The sequence below is a fragment of the Ranitomeya variabilis genome, chromosome 5 (assembly GCF_051348905.1).
Source record: "Ranitomeya variabilis isolate aRanVar5 chromosome 5, aRanVar5.hap1, whole genome shotgun sequence".
NCBI classification, from domain to species: Eukaryota; Metazoa; Chordata; class Amphibia; order Anura; family Dendrobatidae; genus Ranitomeya; species Ranitomeya variabilis.
The window spans coordinates 322748405-322764830 of record NC_135236.1 but is presented as its reverse complement, the minus strand read 5'-3'; positions in this window follow the sequence as shown (position 1 = coordinate 322764830).

Below are 16426 nucleotides of genomic sequence, written 5' to 3'. Positions count from 1 at the left end.
CCTCTGTTATTGGGGTTCAGTAACGTCAGCTGTTCCCCTGCTGTGTGTGTGGCAATCCCTCCTACCTCCTCCAACCTCCTCCTCCTCCACCTGTCCCTGGGCTCCAACACCGCCAGTTGCCGTCCAGAAGTGCTGTACGCACAGTCAACAGTCCCTCCTCTGTTATTGGGGTTCAGTAACGTCAGCTGTTCCCCTGCTGTGTGTGTGGCAATCCCTCCTACCTCCTCCAACCTCCTCCTCCTCCACCTGTCCCTGGGCTCCAACACCGCCAGTTGCCGTCCAGAAGTGCTGTACGCACAGTCAACAGTCCCTCCTCTGTTATTGGGGTTCAGTAACGTCAGCTGTTCCCCTGCTGTGTGTGTGGCAATCCCTCCTACCTCCTCCAACCTCCTCCTCCTCCACCTGTCCCTGGGCTCCAACACCGCCAGTTGCCGTCCAGAAGTGCTGTACGCACAGTCAACAGTCCCTCCTCTGTTATTGGGGTTCAGTAACGTCAGCTGTTCCCCTGCTGTGTGTGTGGCAATCCCTCCTACCTCCTCCAACCTCCTCCTCCTCCTCCACCTGTCCCTGGGCTCCAACACCGCCAGTTGCCGTCCAGAAGTGCTGTACGCACAGAGCCAAACACCTCGCCTATGTGTTAGTGGGGTTCAGCACCGCCAGCTGTTCCCCTGCTGTGTATACGGCAACGTGTACTGCGACCACCACGCAGGCACAACAAGTTAAATTTAAGGGAACCTGTCCCCCCCCCCCATGCGTTTGTTACTGAAGGAGCCACCTTGTGCAGCAGTAATGATGCAAAGGGAAAAAGTGCCTCTTTTCGTGGTGCTCCTTGCATATGCTGAACCTAACACTTATGAAATGTGTCCCCTCACAGCGTTCAACCGTCCGGTAGGTGGAACTTTCCTTTGTCATGTGACGCAGCACAGCCGTCATTTTTACCCCCTTGTCGCCGTGCGCCGCCTCCTCAGCGTTGTTTGAATCTGTCCCGGAGCCTGCGCTGTTAGGTTACCCCTTGGCCATGCACACATTTTGCGCTGCCCGTCTTCTGACATCATTTGCTGTCAGGCTGGCTGCGCCTGTGCGGGTGCGCTGTCCGAGATTCAGCCTCGCGGTGTCGTCTAATGTAATCCCACCGCGGGCCTGGGATCCGTGTCCATGCGCAGTGCATATCCTCGCCTCTCACTCCCCTCCCTACGGCTTCTAAAGACTGTTCGGTGTCAGCTGGTCCCTAATAGCATGCCACGGCCGTGACACCGCACAGTCTTAAGAAGCCGTAGGGAGGGGAGTGAGAGGCGAGGATATGCACTGCGCATGGACACGGATCCCAGGCCCGCGGTGGGATTACATTAGACGACACCGCGAGGCTGAATCTCGGACAGCGCACCCGCACAGGCGCAGCCAGCCTGACAGCAAATGATGTCAGAAGACGGGCAGCGCAAAATGTGTGCATGGCCAAGGGGTAACCTAACAGCGCAGGCTCCGGGACAGATTCAAACAACGCTGAGGAGGCGGCGCACGGCGACAAGGGGGTAAAAATGATGGCTGTGCTGCGTCACATGACAAAGGAAAGTTCCACCGACCGGACGGTTGAAAGCTGTGAGGGGACACATTTCATAAGTGTTAGGTTCAGCATCTGCAAGGACCATAATTAAAAGAGCTAAGTTTACCTTTTCCAGCATTAGTGCTGTACACGATGGCTCTTCCAGCTACAAACGCCTGGGGGGGGGGGTTAAAGGTTTCCTTTCAACTTGCTCCAGTGCAGGCTTCGGCCTACACTCCGCTCCCCCTGCTCCTCCTGCTGACCCTGGGCTCTAACACCGCCAGTTGGCGCCCAGATGTGCTAGCTGCACAGAGAAAAACACCTCGCCAATGTGTCAGTGGGGTCCAGCACCGCCAGCTGTTCCCCTGCTGTGTAGCCGGCAACGTGTCCTGCAAAAGCCACGCAGACACAACAGACCCAAAGCTGCCGCCAGTGCAGGCTTCGGCCTACACTCCCCTCCCCCTGCTCCTCCTCCTCCTGCTCCTCCTCCTGCTGTCCCTGGGCTCTAACACACCGCCAGTTGGGGCCCAGATGTGCTAGCTGCACAGAGAAAAACACCAGCCAATGTGTCAGTGGGGTCCAGCACCGCCAGCTGTTCCCCTGCTGTGCAGCCGGCAACGTGTCCTGCAAAAGCCACGCAGACACAAGAACTGAAATTGAAGGGAACCTGTCCCCCCTCCCCCAGGCGTTTTTACGTTATCCAGCCACCTTGTACAGCGGTAATGCTGCATGTGTGCAAGGTGGCTCAGAAACATATTCTCCTCGCACATGTGGAACTGAAAACACGTCTGAAATGTGTCCTCTGTGTGACCATTTAACCGTCCCGGTGGTGTGACTTTCCTTTGTAATGACACGCTGCAACCCCCTTGGTAGCGCTGCCCGTCTTCTGGCATCATTGTTTGGCTGGCTGCGCCTCTGCGGCCGCCCTGACCCACACAACGCCCCTCGGTGTCTTATTTATTGGGACTGCGAGGGTGTGATTCATGGGCAGGATCAGTGCATCAGTTCGCCTGTCCCTCCTCTCCTTCCACCTTCTTCGGACTGTGCGGCTTCATGGCCGTGGCATGCGATAAGGGATCAGATGACGCCGCACAGTCTGAAGCGGGTGTAAGGACCCGAGTGTGAGAGGCCAACATATGTGCTGCGCCAGGCCCTGAATCCCAGCCCCGCAGTGTTTTAACAATGTTAAGACACTGCGGGGCTGGGATTCATGGTCATCGCGAACCGCACCGGCCGACATTACATGATGCCAGAAGATGGGCAGCGCTAACGGCGCTAGGCCAGGGGATAACACGACAGCGCAGACTCCTGTACAGCAAATAACAACGCTCGGGAGGCTGCACCCAGCACCAAGGTGGGATTCTTGACACCTGTGCTGCGTCTCATTACAAAGGGAACTCGCGCCTCCATTACACAGTTTGACTGTATAAAGGGCTGAATGTTATACGTGTTCCATTCAGCGTGTGCAAGGAGAAAAATTACAAGAGCAACCTTTGACTTGTGCAGCACTGCTGCTGCATAAGCTGTGGCTCTTCTACTTTGTAACCCCTGAGGGGGGGTTAAAGGTGACTTTTGAAATCGGTTCAATTAGGCTTCGGCCTACACTCTGCTCCACCTGCAGAGCCCGGGCTCCAACAACGCTAGTTGCTGTCCGGAAGTGCTGGCTGCACAGAGCCAAACACCTCGCCAATGTGTCAGTGGGGTCCAGCACCGCCAGCTGTTCCCCTGCTGTGTAGCCGGCAACGTGTCCTGCAAAAGCCACGCAGACACAACAGACCCAAAGCTGCCGCCAGTGCAGGCTTCGGCCTACACTCCCCTCCCCCTGCTCCTCCTCCTCCTGCTCCTCCTCCTGCTGTCCCTGGGCTCTAACACACCGCCAGTTGGGGCCCAGATGTGCTAGCTGCACAGAGAAAAACACCAGCCAATGTGTCAGTGGGGTCCAGCACCGCCAGCTGTTCCCCTGCTGTGCAGCCGGCAACGTGTCCTGCAAAAGCCACGCAGACACAAGAACTGAAATTGAAGGGAACCTGTCCCCCCTCCCCCAGGCGTTTTTACGTTATCCAGCCACCTTGTACAGCGGTAATGCTGCATGTGTGCAAGGTGGCTCAGAAACGTATTCTCCTCGCACATGTGGAACTGAAAACACGTCTGAAATGTGTCCTCTGTGTGACCATTTAACCGTCCCGGTGGTGTGACTTTCCTTTGTAATGACACGCTGCAACCCCCTTGGTAGCGCTGCCCGTCTTCTGGCATCATTGTTTGGCTGGCTGCGCCTCTGCGGCCGCCCTGACCCACACAACGCCCCTCGGTGTCTTATTTATTGGGACTGCGAGGGTGTGATTCATGGGCAGGATCAGTGCATCAGTTCGCCTGTCCCTCCTCTCCTTCCGCCTTCTTCGGACTGTGCGGCTTCATGGCCGTGGCATGCGATAAGGGATCAGATGACGCCGCACAGTCTGAAGCGGGTGTAAGGACCCGAGTGTGAGAGGCCAACATATGTGCTGCGCCAGGCCCTGAATCCCAGCCCCGCAGTGTTTTAACAATGTTAAGACACTGCGGGGCTGGGATTCATGGTCATCGCGAACCGCACCGGCCGACATTACATGATGCCAGAAGATGGGCAGCGCTAACGGCGCTAGGCCAGGGGATAACACGACAGCGCAGACTCCTGTACAGCAAATAACAACGCTCGGGAGGCTGCACCCAGCACCAAGGTGGGATTCTTGACATCTGTGCTGCGTCTCATTACAAAGGGAACTCGCGCCTCCAACACAGTTTGACTGTATAAAGGGCTGAATGTTATATGTGTTTCATTCAGCGTGTGCAAGGAGAAAAATTAAAAGAGCAACCTTTGACTTGTGCAGCACTACTGCTGCATAAGCTGTGGCTCTTCTACTTTCTAACCCCTGAGGGGGGGTTAAAGGTGACCTTTGAAATCGGTTCAAGTAGGCTTCGGCCTACACTCTGCTCCCCCTGCAGAGCCCGGGCTCCAACACCGATCGTTGCTGTCCGGAAGTGCTGGCTAGACAGAGCCAAACACCACGCCAATGTGTCAGTGGGGTCCAGCACCGCCAGCTGTTCCCCTGCTGTGTAGCCGGCAACGTGTCCTGCAAAAGCCACGCAGACACAACAGACCCAAAGCTGCCGCCAGTGCAGGCTTCGGCCTACACTCCCCTCCCCCTGCTCCTCCTCCTCCTGCTCCTCCTCCTGCTGACCCTGGGCTCTAACAAACCGCCAGTTGGGGCCCAGATGTGCTAGCTGCACAGAGAAAAACACCTCGCCAATGTGTCAGTGGGGTCCAGCACCGCCAGCTGTTCCCCTGCTGTGCAGCCGGCATCGTGTCCTGCAAAAGCCACGCAGACACTTGCTCTTGTACCTTCTGCTCCCCATCCTGGTTCCAGTACCGTCAGCTGGTTCCGGGCAGAGCCTTTGGCTTAGGTGCCTCCCTTTGGTATCCGAGTTCCACCAACGTCAGGTGGTCCTTGGTAGTGCTTTCAGGCACGGGTACCTCCTGCTTAGTAACCGGGTTCCAGTAACGTCAGCTGGTCCTCGGTAGTTCCATTGGCTCTTGGACCTTCGGCTACCCATCCGGGTTCCAGCACCGTCAGCTGGTTCTCGGCAGTGTCTTTTGCTCTTGTACCTTCTGCTCCCCATCCTGGTTCCAGTACCGTCAGCTGGTTCCGGGCAGAGCCTTTGGCTTAGGTGCCTCCCTCTGGGTATCCGAGTTCCACCAACGTCAGGTGGTCCTTGGTAGTGCTTTCAGCACAGGTACCTCCTGCTTAGTAACCGGGTTCCAGTAACGTCAGCTGGTCCTCGGTAGTTCCATTGGCTCTTGGACCTTCGGGTAGCCATCCGAGTTCCAGTTCCATCAGCTGGTTCTCGGCATTTTCTCAGCCTTCTTGTACCTTCTGCTACATTTCCAAGTTCAAGAGACTAAACACAATGACCCAGAAGACCACCCCTAAGATGACGACGACACCAGAGACGACAACCACCGTGATGACGACGACCCTGGAGACGATGACCCCGAAGACCACCCCGATGACGACGACCCCGGAGACGACGACCCTGAAGACCACCCCGATGACGACGACCCCGGAGACGACGACCCTGGAGACGACGACGACCTGGAAGACCGAGAAGCAGAAGAACAAGAGGCTGCAGAACAAAGAGCAGAAGGACATTAAGCATAACACAAAATATCAGAGCAAAAAATATTATCTAAATTATAAGCAGAAGAAGACTAAGCAGTGTATGGGGGTGAGTCCGTTCCTCCTCGTGGTGCCCCTGGATAAAGCCTGATGCTGCAGGCCAAACTGAACGCGGACAAATGTAACTGTTTTGTGACAGGCAGAACGGAAGGTGTAATCTTCAAACTTTTATAGATAACAACTACGGGAATGCCTGTCACAAATAAGAATATGATGAAGAAGTTGAATATGATGAAGATAATAGTAAAATAAAAAGAATATGAACAATGTAACCCAAAAAATAATAGGTAGAAGATGAAGAAGAAGATGAATAAGGTGAAGAAGTTGATGTCAAAGAAGCTGATGATGAGGATAATTAAGAAGAAAGCGTGGGAGAAGTAAAAAAGAAGGTGAAGGGCGTGGAAGTAGTGAAACATCAATATCTGACATAAAAAAAAAAAAAAAAACATAGTCAAATTCTTTCTAACGCCGAACTTCATAAAAAAAAATAAAAAATCCTGCTATTCTATTACATTGGGCTAAACCTCTGTCCCTTTAATATCTCCGCCACGTCCCCCAATACATCCTACAATATTCTTAGTTGTTTTCCTTCATGTAGAATGAACCTACAAGTGTATAAAGGGTTTATTTTAATTCCGATATTTTCGTCCCATTGACTTGCATTGGGATCGGGTATCGGTATCGGATTGGATTCCGATACTGTGACGGTATCGGCCGATACTTTCCGATACCGATACTTTCCGATATCGGAAAGTATCGCTCAACACTAATAACGATGTTCTTTGACATCAGTGCATAATAGAACTGCTGCACACATTATGTAGCTGTGTGGACAGGAAGCCAACTGTCAAACATAACTAGACTTCATGCAAAAAAGGCAGACATAATTAATTATCATGTCTATCTTCTCCATTGCCTTATATGCCATCGTGAACAAGCAGTATGTGTACATGTTAGGATGCACTGAGAGTGCTTCCTCCTCCAAACCCAGAGATCAAGTGAACTCTGGGTGTAGGGAGAGTACAGAAGCAGCAGGGTCAAAGTAAGTCCAGTCAGCACTGTTGAGCAGAGAAGAGACTGTTTTTCTCCTGTAACTGAGTTGAATATACCATCTCCACTTACAGAGGAAGTCAGCAACAAAAGAAATGCTTTCGTGTGTTCAAATGACCCCCAAAGGTCTTACACAACCACATAGAGGTTACATTGTGCAAAATAAATGAAAAAAAAAATAAAAACCATGATTATAAATAAATAAATAAATAAATAAAGTGAAACTATAAAAAAGACACTAGCAGTTTGAATTGCTCTTTTAGCTCCATCCCCATTGAAAAAGATAAGTTCAGAATATAAAATAATTCATATAAAATGTGGGAAAACAATGTTAAATGTTTGCAGTAGTCCAGTGGAGTCATAAATAAAATATAAAATAAAAGTATGTGAAAAATAGGCTTGTATTTATTTTTTTCTTTACATTTTCCATCTATATCAGCCAAAAATAAAAATATTAAAATATGTACTAATTAAACCCCATTTATCACAATAAAAAAAATACAAATTATTTTAATATCCAAACAAGAAGAAAAAGGAGCCAAAAGCGCATGTATGATAAACGAAGATGTGCCTGCACAGGAAGGAAGGAAAATGCATGGTCATGAAGTGGTTAAAAAAGTTATTTTATAAAGTGTCAGTGATATCTGAAATCGAATGTGTGATAGGTTTTATTAATGATTAGTGTTGAGCGATACCTTCCGATATTCGAAAGTATCGGTATCGGATTGGATTGGCCAGATACCGGCAAAATATCGGATCTCGCCGATACCGATACCCGATACCAATACAAGTCAATGGGACACAAATATCGGAAGGTATCCTGTATGGTTACCAGGGTCTGAAAGAGCGGAAACTCTCCTTCAGGCCCTGGGATCCATATTCATGTAAAAAATAAAGAATAAAAATGAAAAATATGGATATAAAGAATGCAGAGTGAAGGACCTTCGATGACGTCGCGGCTTGTGATTGGTTGCGTGACCGCTCATGTGACCACTCACATGACCAATCACAAGCCGCGACATCATCGCAGGTCCTACACTCACTGCATTCTTACGAACGGAGGCTGCCGGTTACACCGCTAAGGTCCAGGGTCCGCCGGAGGGGTGAGTATATCCATATTTTTTATTTTTATTCTTTATTTTTTACATGAATATGGATCCCAGGGCCTGAAGGAGAGTCTCCCTCTCCTCCAGACCCTGGGAACCATACACTGGGAACTTCTGATTCCGATTTCCGATATCACAAAAATATCGGAACTCGGTATCGGAATTCCGATACAGCGAATATCGGCCGATACCCAATATTTTCAGGATCGGAATGCTCAACACTATTAATGACACATATCCTGCTAGCAGTACAGTGGTCATGTATAAAGTACTGGTAACGTAGAAATAAGAAGTAATGTAGATGATGACATACAGTTGTGTGAAAAAGTGTTTGCCCCCTTCCTGACCCAAACCATTAGAAATGGCTTTATAACCTTTTCCAGACTGATAGATCTCAATTACTTTGTTTCAAATTTGTTCCAGAATTTCTTTGGATTGTGGCGTGTTGTTTAGCTTTTGAGGATCTTTTGGTCTACCTCACTTTGTCAGGTAGGTCCTGTTTAAGTGATTTCTTGATTGAGAACATGTGTGGCAGTAATCAGGCATGGTGAATTTGAACTCCGCTTCCCAAAGATGTGATAAACCACAGTTAATTTATGTTTTATGGGGGGGGCAATCATTTTTTCACACAGGACCCTGTAGGTTTGGATTTCCTTTTCCATTAATAATAAAGACCTTAATTTAAAAACTGTGTTTTTTGTTTACTTGTGTTATCTTTGTGTAATATTTAAATTTGATCTGAAACATTAAGGCTATGTGCACACGTTCAGGATTTTTCACGTTTTTTCATGTTTTTTGGCCATTTTCCGCTGAAAAAAAACCTTAAAAAACACATACTTAAGCATCCCATCATTTTTAATGCATTCTGCAGTTTTTGTGCACATGATGCGTTTTTTTCCGCGGTAAAAAATGCAGCATGTTCATTAATTTTGCGGATTTTTCGCATTTTTGCTGCTATTTAATGCATTGGGAAGCTCCAGAAAAAAACGCACAAAAAACGCAAGAAAAACACGAAAAAAACTCATGCGGATTTCTTGCAGAAAATGTCCGGTTTTGTTCAGGAAATCAGAGGAGAAATAGAAAAACGTCACCACTTCTACATTCTTCACCCACTTCTGGTTTTGGCCTACAAATACTGAGACAAAATACCAAATACTAAATTTGTGAATGTGGCCTAAGATTTTCAAACCATAATACTAGGCTTCATGAGCAACCTTTGATTACAATCGATAAATATGATTCATGATTGCAGTGGACAGCAGCATCTAATACAGTAGGTTGAAACATTGGAATCAAAAAGAGTTCTGGACTTCTCTATGGGCAGTTCATTTCATTCAGAACTGTAGGCATTTAACTTTTCCTCCTTATGATGGTGCCTTTGTATAATTGGACAGTGTCATATAGCTGAACAAAATTAAATGCCCCATTGAATGATAGAAAAATCTGCATATTTAATGCTGGTAATTTCAGTGTTCTGTATCTCCATAACAGTAGGGGAAAAAGAACAAAAAGGGAAAAAAAAGCTATCTACGTTCCTGCTACTGTGCAGGACTACACAGTTTATAAGGCTACTATTTGTGAAATGTCCTCTTTAAGAGTTATCATTGATTTATTCCTGTTTTAATGATTCTTGCACATCTTAGTTTAGTTCAGTTTCTTGAACTGGAATAATATAATAGGTTATATTTAAGTAAAATACGTCTTGAGCAACCTGAAAAGAAAACCCCTGATTCATCATAGCTTTTACACCAGAAAACTGGAATAAAAGCTTTGAAAAGTCACATTTATTTTTAGCAATATGAGGCTGCAGAAAAATGTTGCTACCTTTGGCTCTTTTATGCCATTTTTTCCCAGCTTTGACAAAGTGGGTAGAGCTGGGGTGGTGCGGGGGGCATGATAGGGCGTGGTGACACTTGCTTGTCAAATTCATAAGTGGTGATATATTGCATGCCACAAATATTACACGCTACACCTGGTACATTAAGAGGCAAGAGCTCTTCTGTACAGTCAATGTGGGCATTTATTGGCAGCTGTCACCGGAAATAATCCCTTTGGCATCTTAAATATTTTGGCTGATTGAGACATTTAATTTTAATTAATCATGAAATATTGTAAAAATACATTGCATAACTATTACCTTTTTTTCTGATTTTTAACTTTGTATGGCCCCAGTTACTCTGCATCAAGATAAAAAATTTGTTTGAAAATCATCTAACGTCAACTGGTGATACTGATTTACAGGGGTGGGAACAAATATCCCAGCTGTAACTAGGTGGTTATTAAACCTAACCTTGGACCTCCACAGCTCATGCACCCACTCCCACTGTGAACTTGTCATTATCTTTACACTGTTACCTTCTTCAGGAAGCTGATTTTCCTATAACTCTTCAGCTTAGATCCCACTGAGAGTTTGTAAACAGATTATTGATCCTCTTGTTTTCACAGCTGGATTTTGAATGCTCATTACCAAAACAGGGCTGTAACCACAGATGGAGAGATTGGAGCAACATCTTAGTTTTGAGAATGTTACATTTCAGCTTGACCTCATCAGTAAAAAATAATTAAATATTTATGGCTTTCTTGAAATCGAGTTTTTCCAGTCTAAACTACTAACATACTTACAAATTGAATTACTATACAACTGTCGTAAAGAAGTATAACATAAAATTAGAATTAACCTTTTTCTCTGGTCCAAGGATTTCAACATTTTTACCTAAATATGTAATTTTATCTGTTTTTTTTAAAATCCCTTTTAGACTCCAATACCCTTTTTCATGGCGGCCAATAACCCCTTAATCCCATTGGACGTACTATCCCGTCAAGGTGACCTGGGACTTAATTCCCAGTGACGGGATAGTACGTCCAGCGCGGTCGGCAGCGTTCACGGCCGATCGCGGCCGGTAGAGTTGAGCGAATTTTCATTTTTTGAGATCGAGTCGGGTTTCACGAAACCCGACTTTCTCAAAAGTCGGGTCGAGTGAAATCAGCCGATCTTATTGAAAAGTCGGGGTCGGGGATCAGCCAAAACACCAAACCCAATGCATTTCAATGGGGAAGCATACTTTTTTAATATTTGCTTCAGCGCGATAATGATGAAAAGCCGGTAACTTAATTGCCGGCTTTTCATTTCTCCTGCCTAAACCCAACATGATATGAGACATGGTTTACATACAGTAAACCATCTCATATCCCCCTTTTTTTTGCATATTCCACACTACTAATGATAGTAGTGTGTATGTGCAAAATTTTGGCGCTGTAGCTATTAAATTTAAGGGTTAAATCGCGGAAAAAATTGGCGTGGGCTCCCGCGCAATTTTCTCCGCCAGAGTGGTAAAGCCAGTGACGGAGGGCAGATATTAATAGCCAGTAGAGGGTCCATGGTATTGGCCCCCTGTGGCTAAAAACATCTGCCCCCAGCCACCCCAGAAAAGGCACATCTGGAAGATGCGCCTATTCTGGCACTTGGCCACTCTATTCCCACTCCCGTGTAGCGGTGGGATATGGGGTAATGAAGGGTTAATGCCACCTTGCTATTGTAAGGTGACATTAAGCCAGATTAATAATGGAGAGGCGTCAATTATGACACCTATCCATTATTAATCCAATTGTTTGAAAGGGTTAAAAAACACACACACATGATTAAAAAGTATTTTAATGAAATAAACACACCGGTTGTTTTAATATTTTATTGCTCTCTCAATCCATTTGAAGACCCTCGCTTGGAAAAATAATAAACCCACAATATACATACCCTCTGATGAACTGTCACGTCCCACGAGGTAATCCATCTGAAGGGGTTAAAATATTTTACAGGCAGGAGCCCTGCTAATGCAGCTGTGCTCGTGCCTGTAAGCCCCGGCGAATGAAGGAAATGTAGGTCAATGACCTATAGTTACCTTCAGTCGGGGTGATGCGCCCCCTGCTGGATGTCCTTATGAACTGCAGCCTGGGAACTTTTTCCCACGCTCCAGGTCATATGAGGACATCCACCAGGGGGTGCATCACCGCGACTGAAGGTAACTATAGGTCATTGACCTACATTTCCTTCATTCGCCGGGGCTTACAGGCACGAGCACAGCTGCATTAGCAGGGCTCCTGCCTGTAAAATATTTTAACCCCTTCAGATGGATTACCTCATGGGACGTGACAGTTCATCAGAGGGTATGTATATTGTGGGTTTATTATTTTTCCAAGCAAGGGTCTTCAAATGGATTGAGAGAGCAATAAAATATTAAAACAACCGGTGTGTTTATTTCATTAAAATACTTTTAATCATGTGTGTGTGTGTTTTTTAACCCTTTCAAACAATTGGATTAATAATGGATAGGTGTCATAATTGACGCCTCTCCATTATTAATCTGGCTTAATGTCACCTTACAATAGCAAGGTGGCATTAACCCTTCATTACCCCATATCCCACCGCTACACGGGAGTGGGAAGAGAGTGGCCAAGTGCCAGAATAGGCGCATCTTCCAGATGTGCCTTTTCTGGGGTGGCTGGGGGCAGATGTTTTTAGCCATGGGGGGGCCAATAACCATGGACCCTCTCCTGGCTATTAATATCTGCCGCCAGTCACTGGCTTTACCGCTCTGGCGGAGAAAATTGCGCGGGAGCCCACGCCAATTTTTTCCGCGATTTAACCCTTAAATTTAATAGCTACAGCGCCAAAATTTTGCACAAACACACTACTAACATTAGTTGTGTAGAATATGCAAAAAAAAGGGGGATATGAGATGTTTTACTGTATGTAAACCATGTCTCATATCATGTCGGGTTTAGGCAGGAGAAATGAAAAGCTGGCAATTGAATTACCGGCTTTGCAACATTATCGCACTGAAGTAAATATAAATATATATATATATATATATATATATATATATATATATATATATGTCTCTCTATGACATATATATATATATATATATATATATATATATATATATATATATATAAAAAACAAAACCCGACTTTGGATTACAGATCGTGTACCTCCGACCCGATCCCAGAGTGGGATCGGGTCGGGTTTCACGAAACCCGACTCTGGTAAAAGTCGGCGACTTTTGAAAAGTGCCGATCTGTTTCGCTCAACCCTAGCGGTCGGGTGTCAGCTGATTATCACAGCTGACATCCGGCACTATGTGCCAGGAGCGGTCATGGACCGCCCCCGGCACATTAACCCCCGGCACACTGCGATCAAACATGATCGCAGTGTTCCGACGGTATAAGGAAGCATTGCGCAGGGAGGGGGCTCCCTGCGGGCTTTCCTGAGACCCTCAGAGCAACGCGATGTGATCGCATTGCTCCGAGCGTCTCTTACCTCCTATCCCTGCAGGCCCCGGATCCAAAATGGCCGCGGGGCTGCATCCGGGTCCTGCAGGGACTACTTCCGGGTCCACAGCAGGCGCTGGTAAGCCTGCAGAGCTCTAAGTCAGAGTGCTGTGCAAACTGTCAGATCAGCAATCTGTGATGTCCCCCCCGGGACAAAGTAAAAAAGTAAAAAAAAAAAAATCCACATGTGTAAAAAAAAATAAATTCCTAAATAAGGAAAAAAAAAATATTATTCCTATAAATACATTTCTTTATCTAAATAAAAAAAAACAATAAAAGTACACATATTTAGTATTGCCGCGTCTGTAACAACCCAACCTATAAAACTGTCCCACTAGTTAACCCCTTCAGTGAACACCGTAAGAAAAAAAAAGAGCCAAAAACAACGCTTTATTATCATACCGCCGAACAAAAAGTGGAATAACACGCAATCAAAAAGACGGATATAAATAACCATGGTACCTCTGAAAACGACATCTTGTCCCGCAAAAAAAAAGCCACAATACAGCATCATAAGCAAAAAAATAAAAAAGTTATAGTCCTCAGAATAAAGCGATGCCAAAATAATTATTTTTTCTTTAAAATAGCTTTTATCGTATAAAAGCGCCAAAACATAAAAAAAGATACAAATGAGATATCACTGTAATCGTACTGTCCCGATGAATAAAACTGCTTTATCAATTTTACCAAACATGGAACGGTATAAACGCCTCCCCCAAAAGAAATTCATGAATAGCTGGTTTTTGGTCATTCTGCCTCACAAAAATCAGAATAAAAAGTGATCAAAAACTGTCACGTGTCCGAAAAAGATACCAATAAAAACGTCAACTCGTCCCGCAAAAAACAAGACCTCAAATGACTCTGTGGATTAAAATATGGAAAAATTATAGCTCTCAAAATGTGGAGAGTAGACGCAAAAACTTTTTTGCTAAAAAAAAGCGTCTTTTAGTGTCTGAAAGCTGCCAATCATAAAAATCCGATATAAAAAATGCTATAAAAGTAAATCAAACCCCCCTTCATCACCCCCTTAGTTAGGGAAAAATAATAAAATTAAAAAAATTTATTTATTTCTATTTTCCCATTAGGATTAGGGCTAGGGTTAGGGTTAGGGCTAGGGTTAGGGCTGGGGTTAGGGTTAGGGCTAGGGTTAGGGCTAGAGTTAGGGCTATGGTTAGGGTTGGGGCTAGGGTTGGAGCTAAAGTTAGGGTTAGGGTTGGGGCTAAAGTTAGGGTTAGGGTTGGGGCTAAATTTAGGATTAGGGTTGGGGCTAAAGTTAGGGTTAGGGTTTGGATTACATTTACAGTTGGGATTAGGGTTGGGATTAGAGTTAGGGGTGTGTCAGGGTTAAGGGTGTGGTTAGGGTTACCGTTGGGATTAGGGTTAGGGGTGTGTTTGCATTATGGTTTAAGGTAGAATTGGGGAGCTTCCACTGTTCAGGCACATCAGAGGCTCTCCAAACACGACATGGCGTCCGATCTCAATTCCAGCCAATTCTGCGTTGAAAAAGTAAAACAGTGCTCCTTCCCTTCAGAGCTCTCCCTTGCACCCAAACAGGGGTTTACCCCAACATATGGGGTATCAGCGTACTCAGGAGAAATTGGACAACAACTTTTGGGGTCCAAGTTCTCTTGTTATCCTTGAGAAAATACAAATTTGGGGGGCTAAAAATCATTTTTGTGGAAAAAAGATTTTTTATTTTCACGGTTCTGCGCTGTAAACTGTAGTGAAACACTTGGGGGTTCAAAGTTCTCACAACACATCTAGATAAGTTCCTTGAGAAGTCTAGTTTCCAATATGGGGTCACTTCTTGGGGGTTTCTACTGTTTGGGTACATCAGGGCCTCTGCAAATGCAACGTGACGCCTGCATACCAATCCATCTAAGTCTGCATTCCAAATGGCGCTCCTTCCCTTCCGAGCTCTGCCATGTGCCCAAACAGTGGTTCCTCCCCACATATGGGGTATCAGTATACTCAGGACAAATTGGACAACAACAATTGGGGTCTAATTTATCCTGTTACCCTTGTGAAAATACAAAACTGGGGGCTAAAAAATCATTTTTGTAAAAAAAAAAGAATTTTTATTTTCACGGCTCTGCGTTATAAACTGTAGTGAAACACTTGGGGGTTCAAAGCTCTCAAAAGACATCTAGATAAGTTCCTTAGGGGGTCTACTTTCCAAAATGGTGTCACTTGTGGGGGGTTTTAATGTTTAGGCACATCAGGGGCTTTCCAAACGCGACATGGTGTCCCATCTCAATTCGAGTCAATTTTGCATTGAAAAGTCAGATGGCGCTCCTTCCCTTCCGAGCTCTGCCATGCGTCCAAACAGTTGTTTAACCCCACATAGGGGGTATCAGCATACTCAGGACAAATTAATTGCACAACAACTTTTGGGGTCCCATTTCTTCTCTAACCCTTGGGAAAATAAAAAATTGGGGGCAAAAAGATAATTTTTGTGAAAAAATATGATTTTGTATTTTTACGGCTCTGCATTATAAACTTCTGTGAAGCACTTGTTGGATCAAAGTGCTCACCACACATCTAGATAAGTTCCTTAGGGGTCTACTTTCCAAAACGGTGTCACTTGTGGGGGGTTTCAATGTTTAGGCACATCAGGGGCTCTCCAAACGCAACATGGCATCCCATCTTAATTCCAGTCAATTTTGCATTGAAAAGTAAAATGGCACTCCTTCCCTTCTGAGCTCTGCTATGCGCCCAAACAGTGGTTTACCCACACATATGGGGTATCACCATACTCAGGACAAATTGCACAACAACTTTTGTCATCTAATTTCTTCTCTTACCCTTGGGAAAATAAAAAATTGGGGGCGAAAAATCATTTTTGTGAAAAAATATGATTTTTTATTTTTACGGCTCTGCATTATAAACTTCTGTGAAGCACTTGTTGGGTCAAAGTGCTCACCACACATCTAAATAAGTTCCTTAGGGGGTCTACTTTCCAAAATGGTGTCACTTGTGGGGGGTTTCAATGTTTAGGCACATCAGGGGCTCTCCAATCGCAACATGGCGTCCCATCTCAATTCCAGTCAATTTTGCATTGAAAAATAAAATGGCGCTCCTTTCCTTCCGAGCTCTGCCATGCGCCCAAACAGTGGTTTACCCCCCACATATGGGGTATCAGCGTACTCAGGACAAATTGTACAACAACTGTTGGGGTCCATTTTCTCCTG